General features: G+C 38.9%; 1 protein-coding gene across 1 annotated transcript in view; it reads left to right on the top strand.

Moving 5' to 3' along the window:
• The window catches only part of CNTNAP2 (contactin associated protein 2), a 1,040,519-nt gene that overhangs the window by 514,702 nt on the left and 510,286 nt on the right, over positions 1–15,531 (top strand). The window lies entirely within an intron of this gene.

The following is a 15,531-nucleotide window of genomic DNA, read 5'->3' on the forward strand; positions in this document are numbered from 1 at the left end:
AGCTGCACAGCTGCTTTTCTGGTGATCTCTGGTACCATACATGTGAATATAGTGCTTCAATCGTTGGACTTAGAACTCAGGCCTGCATGTATGGCATTGTATCCGTGAGACCACTGGTAGGTTACTGTTTGAGAGTGGGCAGTTAAGAGTTGAATAACTTTTAGTTTCGGCTCTATGGGGACATGTATCTTAGCTCTTTTTTTGTTTGTTTAATAGAGACTCTTGGTCATTTTTGTGCCTTATGTATGGCCATAATGTTTTCTTCTTGTTAGGGGGGTGGGGGTGATTAGACCTATTGTTGCAAATCCACATGGACACAAGCCGCGGGAGGGGGTTTATGTACAGAAGTGGACAATACTGTAAATTTTGCATATATGCATTTGAGGCGATGGCCTGCATTTTTAAGCTCTGTAGCCACATCCCAGGGAGATGGTGATATATGAAATTGACTAAATCTGAAAATGACACAAGACAATACAAATGATTCAAAGCAACCGAAGTTAGAAGTAAATACCGTAATCAATGTCAATAAGCTGTGATGCAAAAGGTTTTAAATTAAAAATAAAGGTGCAGCCCAAAATTGTAAAGGCCATCAGGTTTATATGCACAAGTGTAAACATTTAATGCATGTAAACTAATTCCAATTTACATTTTAAAACAAGGTTGAAGGAAAAAAACTATGCCATATCCTGCCATACACAGTATAATGCCCTTACGTGGCAAGTAGCTCAGCAGCTGTACTTCAAGAGCGCATACAATTCTTTACAATCCTAAAAAGTCACAAATATTAAGAAAAAAGTGATGACAATTGCCACATGTAACATCTGGAAAATAAAGATACATAACACACTGCCCAAAGTGCAGACCAGGATATACTAGATAAATGACAGCTAAAGCGCCCACTGGCGTGAAGGTGGCAGAAAATAATCTCAAGTACTAGCAATAAGTTAGCATTAGCAATTATTTCAGGGCTTCTACATCACTGTCGTGGCACAGAGGCCCTGATAAATATCCCCCTGTTTTTCTACAGCTGTCACTAAACTATGGGGAACACTTATGAATCTGTCTTTTCCAGAATCCTGGAGTAATTTGCCCTTGCAATGGCTTGCACCACATTTATTAAGGGTTTTCTATAATTTTCCAACAGTTTTACCGTCTTGCCCAAAAAAGGACGTGGCCTGAGTAAAATGGCTGGTCTAGAGGAGACTCCACAGCCGTAAACTACTCCATATAAAATGTCTAGCACTGGTCTATTCACCGAGACTTTCATAAATCTCCCCCTTAATTTCTAATTGTGCCTTAAGAGCTGAAGGCTCATTCTAGGAGGTGAAAAGACAAAGGGGTACATTTACTTACCCGGTCTATTCGCGTTCCAGCAGCGGCTTCTCGGACGAGCGTTCGGGTCTTCCGGCAATTCATGAAGGTCCTGCGTCCGATGTCCACCAGGTGTCGCTGCTGCGCCGAGGTCCGCCGAGTTGCGTCGGAGTTCACTGATCTCTTCCTGGTGCATGTGAGAATGGCCCGTGCGATCAATTTTTTGTTTTAAATGCGGCGGTTTTTCCGAATCCGTCGGGTTTTCGTTCGGCCATGCCCCCGATTTCCGCCGCGTGCATGCCAGCGCCGATGCGCCACAATCCGATCGCGTGCGCCAAAAACCCGGGGCAATTCATGGAAAATCGGCGCAAATCGGAAATATTCGGGTAACAGGCCGGGAAAACGCGAATCGGGCCCTTAGTAAATGACCCCCAATGACTGGAAATACATGCACAGAGTAAAGTTGTACATGTAACATATATATAGTATTGTGAGGTCAAGAGAATTGAAAGTGTTTTAGAGCACATTATTATTGATGGATGGATGCATAGATAGATAGACAGGCATCATTAATTCCATGTTTCTGAATATTTGATTAGAGGTTTGTATTAATTACAGTTAGATGAAAAAATAAGTAAAAAAGGCACAGAGCAACAATGGTTTGGCTCAAGTGGACCCTATCTGTGTCGGATCACTATGTATATGATGATAGCATCACCATCTATATACCACTAGATATATTTTAAGATGATAGGGTATATTGGAAAAGAAGAAGTTGTCAAATATACACTTAGCATTCATGTGCGGATCAATAGCAATACATGATATATATACCTGAATGATCACCGAGTGATTGTTTATTTAAGTAGCCGTCAACTCTGATACAAATGAACACTTTGTGAAGTAGGTGAAATACAATCTCTTGTTGGCGAGCATCACCTCGCATAGGAAATGCAATTTTGAACCTGACTATTAATGCCCTGTAGTCAAAGAGAGAAGCATTTTCTTTCAATTTATGTAATAGAAGTAACTTGCTGCTGATTGGGGCCTTTAGAAAAGCCATATCCCTCGTAATAAATGGCGCTTAATAAATTGAAAAGCATTGTGCTGTGCTGTGGCTTTATCAGGAGAGCACAATGTAATAAGGGAGATTTGAAAACCTAATCCATTAGAACAGCAGAAAGAGGCAATGCCTGCGATTTTCTTGGAGAAATCCAAGACTTGTCCTTATAACTAATCATTGCTTGTTTTTGCCTTATTAAAACATTTGTCTTAAGTCATCGCCTGCTTAGAATCTCACAGCATTTAAATTGCCTGGCTTTTTCATCGGCAGGATAGGAAGCTGTTGCAGTAATAAAACAACGGCTTGTTATTAATTGTAGGTTAATTGTGGATCATGTCCTGAGTTTCTTATTGACTCAAGAGTAATGAACCGATCCAGCTAGATGGACAGGCCTGAAAAATATTCCAAGGAGATAAAGTTTTGGTCAAGCATTGGAATTCTATTAATGATGTTGGTGAAGCATACATTGGTAGTATTGCAGTATATGGTAGGAAAGTTCAGACCATCTAGGGTTAATGTTCAAATCACCCCCCTTTTCCGATAACTGATATAAAACATAATAAACAGTAAAAGTCACAGGGACGATAGATATCACTGGGTTTCATAATGCCTGATCTATCAAAATATAAAGAATTTAGAAGTACATGCTATGGAATAATTACACCACGGAGAAGTAAAATTTGCTATGCACAAAATAAGCCCTTATACAGCTCTGTACACGGAAAAATGAAAAAGTTATGTATTCTTGGTGGTGGCGAGTGAGAAATGAGCAAAAAAAAGCCATGTGTCCTTACGGAGTTAATAAATAACTGATAACTATAGGATCAATTTTAGGCTAAGTTCACAATACCACTCAAAGCTTTGTTTCTTAACTCGGTTAAAAAAGTAAAGAACGGAGGATTAACATCAATGGAAATTTTTGTCATCCAGTATGGTAAGTTAGGCAGGTGTCTGTTATGCATGCGTCTCTTTCAAACAGATAAATAGTACTGTGCCTACAGTCATTTTTTTCCATCAAAAAATTCATGCATAACAGATGTTTGCTTAACTGACTATAAGAGATAGCATAACATTTAAATTGTTTTCAATAGGATTTTTAATTGATATGTTAAACCTCTGTTCTTTACTTTTTTTAACAGAGGTAAGGAATGAAGGTTTAACGGATGTGGGAACCTGGCCTTATTTCCATTGGTTTTATTGCACTTGTGATAATGTTGAATAGTATCTGTTTTATATAATCCATTTGGCCTTCCATTATTTGAACGGTTTGTTAGGTTGCAATCTTCTGCCTGTTTTTCTGCCTGAAGTACCATAAGCCTAATGGAAAACTCCTTTCCAACCTATTTTTAACATTGTTTTCTTTAGATGATGGATGGTCTTGATTTCAGTCTGTGCCACCTGTTAATACATGTGTTTTTTTTATACTGAGCATGCTATGATTTTACATTCCAAAGTTACAATACAACCTCCAGTGGTCAAAGAAGAGGATAGCTATATATGGGGGGCAGGGAGTGGCTACATACTGGGGAGCATGTGCTGGCTAGATACCTATGTACAGGGGAAAGGCTGTGACTAATGCAATTCCCACTCAAGGCTTAGACTTGAGTCAATAGGTTTTCCTGTTTTTTTATGTTAAAATCAGGTTCCCTCGGCTTATACTCGGGTCACCTGACTCGAGTATATATGGTAAACAAAGCATGACTGAGCAATATAGCATAAAATCTGCTGGTTAGCTAGTCCCGACAATATTTCCAGGTACAATATTATTATAATGTTTATGCAACTGAGGAGTGTACAAACAATAGTATTAACCCCTTAAGGACGCAGGGTTTTTTCTGCTCATTTTCCGCTCTCCACCTTCAAAAATCCATAACTCTTTCATTTTGCCATGTACAGAGCTGTGTGAGAGCTTATTTTGTGCGGAACAAATTTTACTTTTACGTGATTTAATTTATTATTCCATGCCATGTACTGGGAAGCTGGAAAAAATATTCTAAAAGTGGTAAAATTTAAAAAAAAAAACGCTTATGCTTGTGGGCTCAGTTTTTACGACCTTCACTGTGCACTCCAAATAACAGCTCTACTTTATTCTTTGGTTCACTACGATTGTGGTGATACCAAATTTTTACAGGTTTTTATTGCGTTTTCAAAAATTAAACAAATGTGTACAAAAAGAAAAAAAAATGTTGCGATCTTCTGACGTTAATTACTTTTTCATACTTTGGTGTAGGGAGCTGTGTGATGTGTCCATTTTTTGCGAAATGAGCTGAAGTTTTACCATTTTGAGGACTGTGCAACATTTCGATCACTTTTTATTCCATTTTTTATGTGATGTCAAATGGTGTAAAAGTATCCATTTCCTGTTACGGAGGCCACTGCCAGCAATAACCGTTTTTATATTTTGATGACGCTCGGGGGAGTGACGATCTCAAGAAAGATGGCAGCTTCCATAAGCCGTTATTTGCGGTGGGGGTTTGCTGCAATATGCAGCAAATACAGACCCAACCTGTGTACGAAGAGGGCTCATTCGTGAGCCCTTTTCATACATCCTCCGCTCCTCTGCGCCGTAGAGCTACAGTGCAGAATGTTAAGGGGTTAATGTGTTACACATTAAGTGTTACAAGTAAAGAGCATTGAATTGCATCTCTAAAACTCCCAAAGCAGATCAATGAGGACTTTAAAAAGTCTTCAAGCCATGTTTGACAATTAGAATTATTACTTATAGATGTCATGACAAATATGGTTAACATGATTAATACATTTTACATGTTATATTTCAAAGTGCTTTAATGTAGATGCAGAGTCAGCAGAAGGTTAAAGGTAATTGCATTGAATTAAACAAGACTGTGATGTAACTATCACATCCACATGGTCATCACCCAACCATAACTCTTCCAGATATTATACAGACCTATTAGCTGGTTATTGTTCTTTCAGCACAGGTAGAAGTTTGGAATTCCCTATGCTAAGGTGTCATTTACATCAATTATTTTAACTATTCCCATCATTCTTTGTTCTCCTTGTGTCTTAAAGTTGCATTATAAATGCAGTCAGCAGTCAAAATTCATTCAGTACAAGGTGAAAGTCATTTACATTCCTTCAAAGACCATTTAAAAGCTGGGGACCTTTAGGCCAATTTATGTTATGAGTTGTACAGGTGACATGATGAAAATGGATGGCCCCCAAAATGTAGCCTTTCTAGGAATATAACAAATTATAGAGAACTTTACTGTACATTTATAGAGAATGCAGGATTACTGACAGCTCTTTTGTCTTGCTTTGTGCCATGAAGACGTTATGGTATGAATGAGGCTCAGGTTCAAAATCACAAAAAGAGAAAATTATGGTAGACAAACTGTATACTTTTAGGTCAAGTACTTAAAAATGGTATTGTTAGATTGCTGCGAAAGTGCTGTGAATATTTCAACATCAACATCTACAGAATTTTAAAAGGAATCTAGATCCAGAAAAAGAGATTAATATATCCGTCAGTACACCACAAGAATGAAACCTCCACCAGGTATAGTTTATGGTGGAGACAACAGTAAATACGGTGTGCCAAAGAATTCATGGTCTTGCCTGTCCCACTCTCCTCCATGTCACGCCCACAGTGGCGTGCAGATCTGAAAACCTCAAAAATGTCCAGAATGGTGTGTTTTGCAAAAAAAAATTGGTGGACAAAGCATGTTAAAGGGGTTGTCAACATTCAGCATATTATTGATACTGTTTGCGTAAGGGAAAGTTGTAGAGATTTCCAATACACTTTTTGTATTAATTCCTCATGGTTTTCTAGATCTCTGCTCGCTGTCATTCTATAGGAATCTTCATTGCTTACTTCCAGTGGATAGAAATCGGTCTATGGTCATTTGATGTCACACAGGTGCACAGCTCATTATAATAACCAGCTCTGATTACTCTCTGGGATAAAAACAAACTGTAGACCTGCATGTTCATAACAAGACCATGGAAAGTTTTCTATCTACTGGAAGCAGGGGCGTCGCTAGGTCAAAACATCCAGGGCTCGTGCCCCAGATCTTTTGGCTGGAGCCCCGGATCTCCCCTGCGCATCCTCCTCTCTCTCATCACGATCTCCACATATCGTGATGAGAAGGAGTGCAGTCACTGTTTTCCTCAGCAGGGGCTGCAGCCTCTGGAGGAATAATACTCTAAAGAACCTGTGATGATGTCATGGATGGGGTTTCTGTGTGTGGGCACATTACTTACTGGGGGGGGGGCTGTGTGGGGGCAAATTACTTACTGGGGGGGCTGTGTGGGGGACATTAGCTACTGGGGGGCTGTGTGGGGGACATTACCTACTGGGGGGGCTGTGTGGGGGCACATTAGCTACTGAGGGGGCTGTGTGGGGGACATTAGCTACTGGGGGGGCTGTGTGGGGGAACATTAGCTACTGGGGGGGCTGTGTGGGGGACATTAGCTACTGGGGGGGCTGTGTGGGGGCACATTAGCTACTGGGGTAGCTGTGTGGGGGCACATTAGCTACTGAGGGTAGCTGTGTGGGGGCACATTAGCTACTGTGGGTAGCTGTGTGGGGAACATTTTGGGGTCGGTAGATGTATGGGGGTCATTGATTTGTGGCTGTGTGGGGCACGTTACTGGGGGGCTGTGTGGGGGACATTTTGGGGGTGGTAGATGTATGGGGGTCATTGATTTGTGGCTGTGTGGGGCACGTTACTGGGGGGCTGTGTGGGGGACATTTCTTGGGGCGCGTTCACACGTGGCACTAGAACAGGCCTCAGTTTGATCTCATTTGCGTTTCTAGTGATACCAGTGTGATGGGTAACAAGCTCCTGGTGTTTAAATGCAAGCCTTACAGTATTTGGGGGAGATTGTTGGGGGCAGCAGCCAGATAACACTCTCCAAGATGTAGGGCCAATGGGGAACATAAGATGTGGTGATGTCTAATGGAGAAGATGGAGGACGCGTCACCTGCAGTCACTGGAGGGAAAAAGTAGGGGTTTCTCCTGTGGTTTCTGCAGCTGTATACACTGTCAGGTTGTTATTGGCACAACCACATGTGAGGGGGTTATGTACAGGGGGGGCATTACTAAAAGTCTGATACACATGCATTGGGGCCCGTTCCCCGGATGTTTTTCCACCCTAGCAACGCCCCTGACTGGAAGTGAACATGGAAGATTTCTATAGAAGGACAGAAAGCAGAGATCTAGAAAACCATGAGGAATTGGTGCAGAAAGTTTATTGGAAATTGTTTAACAACATTGTGCTGGTTTAGGGACTTCATTTTCTTTGAGGGCTTATTGTTTATGTATTAAACATCTAACCATTTTCTTAAGCTCAGAGAGTTTTAGCTATTATCTTTAAAATTAAAAAAAAATCATGAAAAATAATCAAATAAATCTTATGTATCTTATGAATAACTTGGAAGTGCAGCCAAGTTCAGGTTTTGGAAAATGTTGTCAATAAGTTTCGTGATTGGCTCTTTTGAATTGTAGGAAAACAAACATAAACATTAGGGTTATTGACCATCATCTAATATATAAAGCTGAGTGTATGTGTGTGTGTATATATATTTATGTCCACTAATGGAATCTGCACCATCTTTTTTACAGTCACCAAATTTTGCAAAGCCGCTCTCTGTGAATTAGGGAACTTCATAGAATAGGTTTGGACCCAACATATTAACCTCATGCTTTCCAAAATCCACTTATTAACCACCATATACAGAAGCCATTGTCTGCTGCTGCTCCTGTGGCAGTTAGAAGCTGAGCGGTGATTGGTTTCTATTCTGCTACAGGTCATTAATATGAGCTCTGAGCTGTGATTGGTTACTAAAGGCAATGAGTAGAAGACAACTTATGTGTGAGGTAAGCTGGATAGGGATACAGAGATAGGAGCAGATTTATCAGAAGTGTCTGAGGTAAAACTGTTCCAGTTGCCCATGGAAACCAATCAGAGATCAGCTGTAATTTTATAAAAAGCTGTGTAAAATGAAACTTGAGCTCTGATTGGTTGCCTTGGCCAAATAGAGTAGTTTTGCTCTCAGACACTTCTGCTATATCTCTCCATAGACAAAGTGACAGTCAGAGACAGAGACGGTCACTGGAATGAGAGTGCCCGAGACAGACAATCATTGGAATGATAGTGCCCGAGTTAAACAGTCACTAGAATGAGAGTGCCCAAAACAGACAGTCACTGGAATGAGAGTGCCTGAGACAGACAATCATTGGAATGAGAGTGCCCGAGTCAGACAGTCACTGGAATGAGAGTGCCCAAAACAGACAGTCACTGGAATGAGAGTGCCCGAGACAGACAGTCACTGGAATGAGAGTGCCCGAGACAGACAGTCACTGAAATGAGAGTGCCCAAAACAGACAGTCACTGGAATGAGAGTGCCCGAGACAGACAGTCACTGGAATGAGAGTGCCCGAGACAGACAATCATTGGAATGATAGTGCCCGAGTTAAACAGTCACTAGAATGAGAGTGCCCAAAACAGACAGTCACTGGAATGAGAGTGCCTGAGACAGACAATCATTGGAATGAGAGTGCCCGAGTCAGACAGTCACTGGAATGAGAGTGCCCAAAACAGACAGTCACTGGAATGAGAGTGCCCGAGACAGACAGTCACTGGAATGAGAGTGCCCGAGACAGACAGTCACTGAAGTGAGAGTGCCCGAGAAAGACAGTCACTGAAGTGAGAGTGCCCGAGACAGACAGTCACAGGAATGAGAGTGCCCGAGACAGACAGTTACTGGAATGAGAGTGCCCGAGACAGGCAGTCACTGGAATGAGAGTGCCTGAAATAGACAGTCACTGGAATGAGAGTGCCCGAGACAGACAGTTACTGAAATGAGAGTGCCTGAGACAGACAGTCACTAGAATGAGAGTGCCTAAGACAAACAGTCACTGGAATGAAAGCGCCAGCTCATTGATTTATAAAATACTGAGAAGGCTGTAGAATGGTAAAAATAAGAGGCTGAGCATGGAATTGCCTTCACATAGCATTATATTTCTTGAGAAGATTGGGTTTAATCTGTTGGTTCTTGGCTAAAGTCTCTTGCACCTCAGGTTTCATGTCATGCTTTAGCTTGTCAGCTATGAGGGCAGCGAGCCACGGAGTGCAATAAAAGGTCAAGAATTAAGAGGGGCTTGTCATAAAGAATTAAAATGGGCCTGTCATAAAAAGTGGATATTCCAAATGAGAACTACGAACTGCAACAAAAAGGAGTCTATGTAACATTTTTCAATGACAAACCTTTTATAACCATTGCTAGATCTGCTTTATATGAACTGACAGAACTAAAAATGGTAATCTGCACTGCCTTTATTGCTTCTTTCAATCAGCTGAGTGGATCATAAACTATATATGGATCATTATTTATCCTACATTACAGTAATTTCCCAGTGCATGTATTATTTTATACCAGCTCCTATGAAGAGTATAGCATGAAAACTTTTACTCTAAAGGACTCATTTTCATTGTAAAATAGTTTGAAGCCGAAGCTTACAAATCCTAATTGGTATTTAATGGGTGGTATTCAGACATGTCAGCAAAAAAAAAAAAAGAAAATAGACAGTTTTTCTTTTTTTAATGTTGACATTGTTTCCAAGACTATTTTTGCAAATAATTGCATGGCCAGATCATTTACTTTTTTAACCAATTTTTTTTGTTAAACAAATTTATAAAAGGAAATGAAAGAGTCATTATATGTGTGTGACTGACTCACTGAAGAGATATCAGCTTCTCATTTATCCTTCCCGCAGTAATTCTCTTCAGCAAGCACTCTCTGAAACCTTTTATTCACTCCACCCTCAGGAGTTTACTGGAGGTGTGGCTCAGAAGGAAAAAAATAAATATAATGGACTTATAGGAAATATGATAATCAGACTCACATACGGTAATATGCATAGATTTTGAATCAACCTTATGAATGGACTGTGTAACATAAGAGTCATGAGAAGAATTAATATAGGGATAGTTGTACTGTTGTATAATAGCAGTTTTCAAATACACTCAGCGGCCACTTTATTAGGTACACCTGTCCAACTGCTCGTTAACACTTAATTTCTAATCAGCCAATCACATGGCGGCAACTCAGTGCATTTAGGCATGTAGACATGGTCAAGACAATCTCCTGCAGTTCGAACCGAGCATCAGTATGGGGAAGAAAGGTGATTTGAGTGCCTTTGAACGTGGCATGGTTGTTGGTGCCAGAAGGGCTGGTCTGAGTATTTCAGAAACTGCTGATCTACGGGGATTTTCACACACAACCATCTCTAGGGTTTACAGAGAATGGTCCAAAAAAGACAAAACATCCAGTGAGCGGCAGTCTGTGGGCGGAAAAGCCTTGTTGATGCCAGAGGTCAGATGAGAATGGGCAGACTGGTTCGAGCTGATAGAAAGGCAACAGTGACTCGAATTGCCACCCATTACAACCAAGGTAGGCAGAAAAGCATCTCTGAACGCACAGTACATCGAACTTTGAGGCAGATGGGCTACAGCAGCAGAAGACCACACCCGGTGCCACTCCTTTCAGCTAAGAACAGGAAACTGAGGCTACAATTTGCACAAGTTCATCGAAATTGGACAGTAGAAGATTGGAAAAACCTTGCCTGGTCTGATGAGTCTCGATTTCTGCTGCGACATTTGGATGGTAGGGTCAGAATTTGGCGTCAACAACATGAAAGCATGGATCCATCCTGCCTTGTATCAACGGTTCAGGCTGGTGGTGGTGGTGTCATGGTGTGGGGAATATTTTCTTAGCACTCTTTGGGCCCCTTGGTACCAATTGAGCATCGTTGCAACGCCACAGCCTACCTGAGTATTGTTGTTGACCATGTCCATCCCTTTATGACCGCAATGTACCCAACATCTGATGGCTACTTTCAGCAGGTTAATGCGCCATGTCATAAAGCTGGAATCATCTCAGACTGGTTTCTTGAACATGACAATGAGTTCACTGTACTCAAATGGCCTCCACAGTCACCAGATCTCAATCCAATAGAGCATCTTTGGGATGTGGTGGAACGGGAGATTCGCATCATGGATGTGCAGCCGACAAATCTGCGGCAACTGTGTGATGCCATCATGTCAATATGGACCAAAATCTCTGAGGAATGCTTCCAGCACCTTGTTGAATCTATGCCACAAAGAATTGAGGCAGTTCTGAAGGCAAAAGGGGGTCCAACTCGTTACTAGCATGGTGTACCTAATAAAGTGGCCGATGTGTGTATATGTTTAGTTAGTGTGGGTTAGTTTATCTGCCATTGAGGCAAATTTTTATTTCCCACATTATACTCCATAATAATATTATTATTTTCTGCAATTTTCAGTCCCACCTTTAAACCTTCATGGCCCCTATCTAAACTATTTGGATTTTATTACACTACTTCTAGAACTTAATTGGCATGCAGTTGTGTCCAATTTTCTAAATCTCCAATTATGGGACCAAACATCTGAGTGTTTTTTTTCTGAGATGGTCCATGGACAGCTGAAGCAGTCATAGCCAGTCAACATGACAACATGAGGAAACACTTGGATACAGTAATCAATTCTTTATCTGTTATCAAAAACATAATTCTTATACGTAGCTCAAGTTGCTATATTTTTATTTATATAATTGATTACCATTAGAATGTATAAGTTTATGCCTCTAGTCTCTAGATTTCAATGAAACTGTTGCTGCCTGTGGTCATTAGAGCTCAGGCAAGATGACAGTTCCCATAAGAAGAGTTTTAAAAAACATATAATGTGTTTTTTGAGCAGCTTGATAGCTAATAGGGCTGCTGCAGAAAGTATTATTATATCTATTTGTAATATGTTTGGTTTTTGAGTTAAATCTAGTCTATAGGGTAAATATGACATTTATTTTTGTTTAATTTGAATTATATTCATTTTATATAAATTATTATCCATACGTATTTCAATACCACTGGATACAAACAAAAGATTTTAATCAGCATCATTTTCTCATGCCAGTGGGCTCAAATGGGCCCACCAAATCATTATATGTGTCCCTCAAGGTCTTCTTCAAAGGTCAACCAATACTGGCCATGTCTGATATTTATTTTAGCTTATATTCCTGGCACTGCAACAGCCCTAGCACATGAAGCTAATGTTCCATCTGCACATCTAGGTTCCTCCTACACTTGCCCGCACCATAGTAACATTTCAGTGGTCCTCTTAAGGTAACCATAAGGATGATGTGGCCCTAGACAAAAATTAGCTCAAAACTCCTGTTCTACTGCACATTACATCTACAATTGTGTATTAAAAAGTTTTTTGTGTTACTTATTTTATGGATACCTTAACACTTTTATATACAATCTTCACATTTCTAATAATACATAACACAGGTGCTTAAAAGAATATCGGTGATATCAGAATATGGGTGATAATAGTTGAAACGTGTTCCCACATATGTTTAACATTTCTATTTAAAATGATTCCTGTGTTTCTGAATTTTATTTTTCAAGTCATCACCAGCTATTACACATCAATAGCTGAGAAATTCACACACTGAAGGCCTTTCAGTTATCAATAAAGGAAGAGAAAAGGGAGCCCCAAGGCTCATCCTCCTTTCTTCACAGTCCCTTTCTCCATTTACAGAATAAGGGTCTGGAATTTTCTTCATTCTGCTGCATTAGATTGTAACCTCAATAAATATGATATATCCACCTCTAGGAAATGCAATAGAAGTAAAATTGAGATCTGAATTTACAATACTATACCTACAAACCTCTCTGTTGACCTTAGTTAGTAATATTGGCACACAATATAATATAACTCTAAAGCCTTTGTAGGTAACATTTTGTTTGAATCTCCCAAGGTCTGAAGAGATGTTTGGATGCTATCAGTGACTCTTGTCAAGGTAGCTCCTAATCTTCTTCTGTTCACAATGCAGCTATATGTTTGATGAAAGCCATAATGGATATAATGGATTCATGTTGCAAAAAGCATCTGTAGTTTAATAGATTTAATAGATTATTTTGATATGGAATTGGATCTATTTGGTTATCATATGACAACTCCTTTCCCTGAAAAGAAAAGTGGCCTTCAAAGATAAATGGATGAAAGTGTAGATAATATTATTTTACATTATTGTACAAGGAATCTTAATAGCACTTCATGGATCCCCACAATGATTGAAAATAGGGTCAGTTGTTATTATTCTTCTGAGCTATTCTTTCATTCAAATGTAATTTAAATTATTGGTCAAATTCCTCAATTGAAACCCTGAACAGTAGTATGAACTTAGTCCATGTTAGTGTGTAATCATATTATCATATGATAATATAAATGAAACCAATGAAAATGAAACCAATGTAACATATAATCTTGGCACTATTTCTGATATTATAGTTATGCATCATAGCATAAGCATGTCAATTAAAGAAGATAAATCTCAAGTATGTGAGTTCTGGGTCATGTTTATGTCTATCTAGCGATATAGATACCGCTTGAAAAATGTAAGAAATATGTAACATCGCAACAATGGGCTTGTCATGATTCTGTTTATGTTCTTGTTATAAGAACGATTGATCCAGGGTCAAAGAACAGTGGCTAACCTTTCCTAAAATTTTATTGGAATACAACTAAACTAAGCATGCATGATACAGCTCAACAACAAGATGAGAAAATGGAACAATTCCAAGACATACCCTTGAGGGAGCAGATACATTCATACAATGCTAATGATTTGGACACACAACATGTATCTGCAATCTTCCTATGAAACATGCGGCTTTGATTACTCTTTATATTGCTTAAATTAGAAGGAGTTACAAGGCAAATACTTAAAGAACTTGGGTGAACTATTGTTGGATACTATTATCAAGAAATAGTAGAATTTTGGTTCCCGAAGGTACAAATAAGGCAACTAAAACAAATGCATATCATGTCTATTAGAAAACCACCTGACAAGGATGAGCAAGAAAAGATTCATTTCTTCATTGTAACTTTTACTCATTATTTTCATATTTAGACTCATACATATATTTTGAGTCTGTCACATCTGTGTTTTTTTGCTGATGGGTCACCGGTCTAAAGGCATGGCACTGTTCCAGGCACGTCTGTTTTAGTATTTGAAACTGTACATTCAAATAGCAAGTTTTGAACTTTTTTGTTTTGTTGTTTATGTTGTCCTATTCCTATTATTTATTCTAGAAATAAATAAATTTACTACTGGGTGTAAATTACTCTTATCAAATGATTTTGTTTAGAGTTGAGCAAAACATTTAAGGTATAAATCAGTGAAGCTTTACCAATTTTTTTCAGACTCTGTTTGCAACTGAATCAAATCCATCTGAATAGATATTGGTATTTAAATTGGTATATAACTTTACCTAGTTCTCTAAAATGATGATTTTTGTAATAAAACTTGTCTTATCTCGTTCCTATAATTTTCTAATCCTAACCCTCAAGAACAAAATCATATAAAATGATCAACACATGATAGGACCATTTTGTAAAGATAAATAAAACTCTGTCTTTAAAAAGGACAACAGGGTGTTTTTAAAAAAAAAGTTTCTTGGACAAATTGGAAAAATCTAATTTGTTTTGCTGTTTTGTAGTGAATATACAAATCAATAAATCAATTTGCTCTATCTAGTTGTGTGTATTATTGTCAGCATTGATTGGACAATATTCAATATCCAAAGTATACGCTTTCAAATAGCAAGAAAAAAATGGTTCAAAATAGAAAAATGATTAACACATATTGTAGAATTTATTCAAGAGGAATACAAGTGCTTACTAAGAGAGACATGACATAAGTTGTACCAGGTCCTCTTCAAATAATAATCTTAAAGTACATTTTTAAAATCTGCATCTAAATGACAATGTAGTTCATTGAAGTAGTTTATCCTTGCATGAGTTTAATAGTAATAACGGGCACTTGCGTTTCAAGCAGTTTCAGAGCCTCTTCAGTAAAGAGAATATTGAGAATCAATGAAGTGTAGAAAACAAGGAACAATCTATCTAAAAAAACATGCAAAAATAACATTGAGATTGTACAAAATTTTACAGTTGCACCATCATGAAACCCTAGACAAAATGTGTAACCAAAGAAGAGGTTAAACTGGATTTGCCACAAGTACATAATGCTAAAGGACATACCTTATTTGTTTGCTGCTGTGCCCCTTATCAGTTTGATATTTTATTTCTTTAAAAAATAT

Source organism: Engystomops pustulosus, chromosome 5, assembly GCF_040894005.1.
Source record: "Engystomops pustulosus chromosome 5, aEngPut4.maternal, whole genome shotgun sequence".
In the NCBI taxonomy this organism is placed as follows: domain Eukaryota; kingdom Metazoa; phylum Chordata; class Amphibia; order Anura; family Leptodactylidae; genus Engystomops; species Engystomops pustulosus.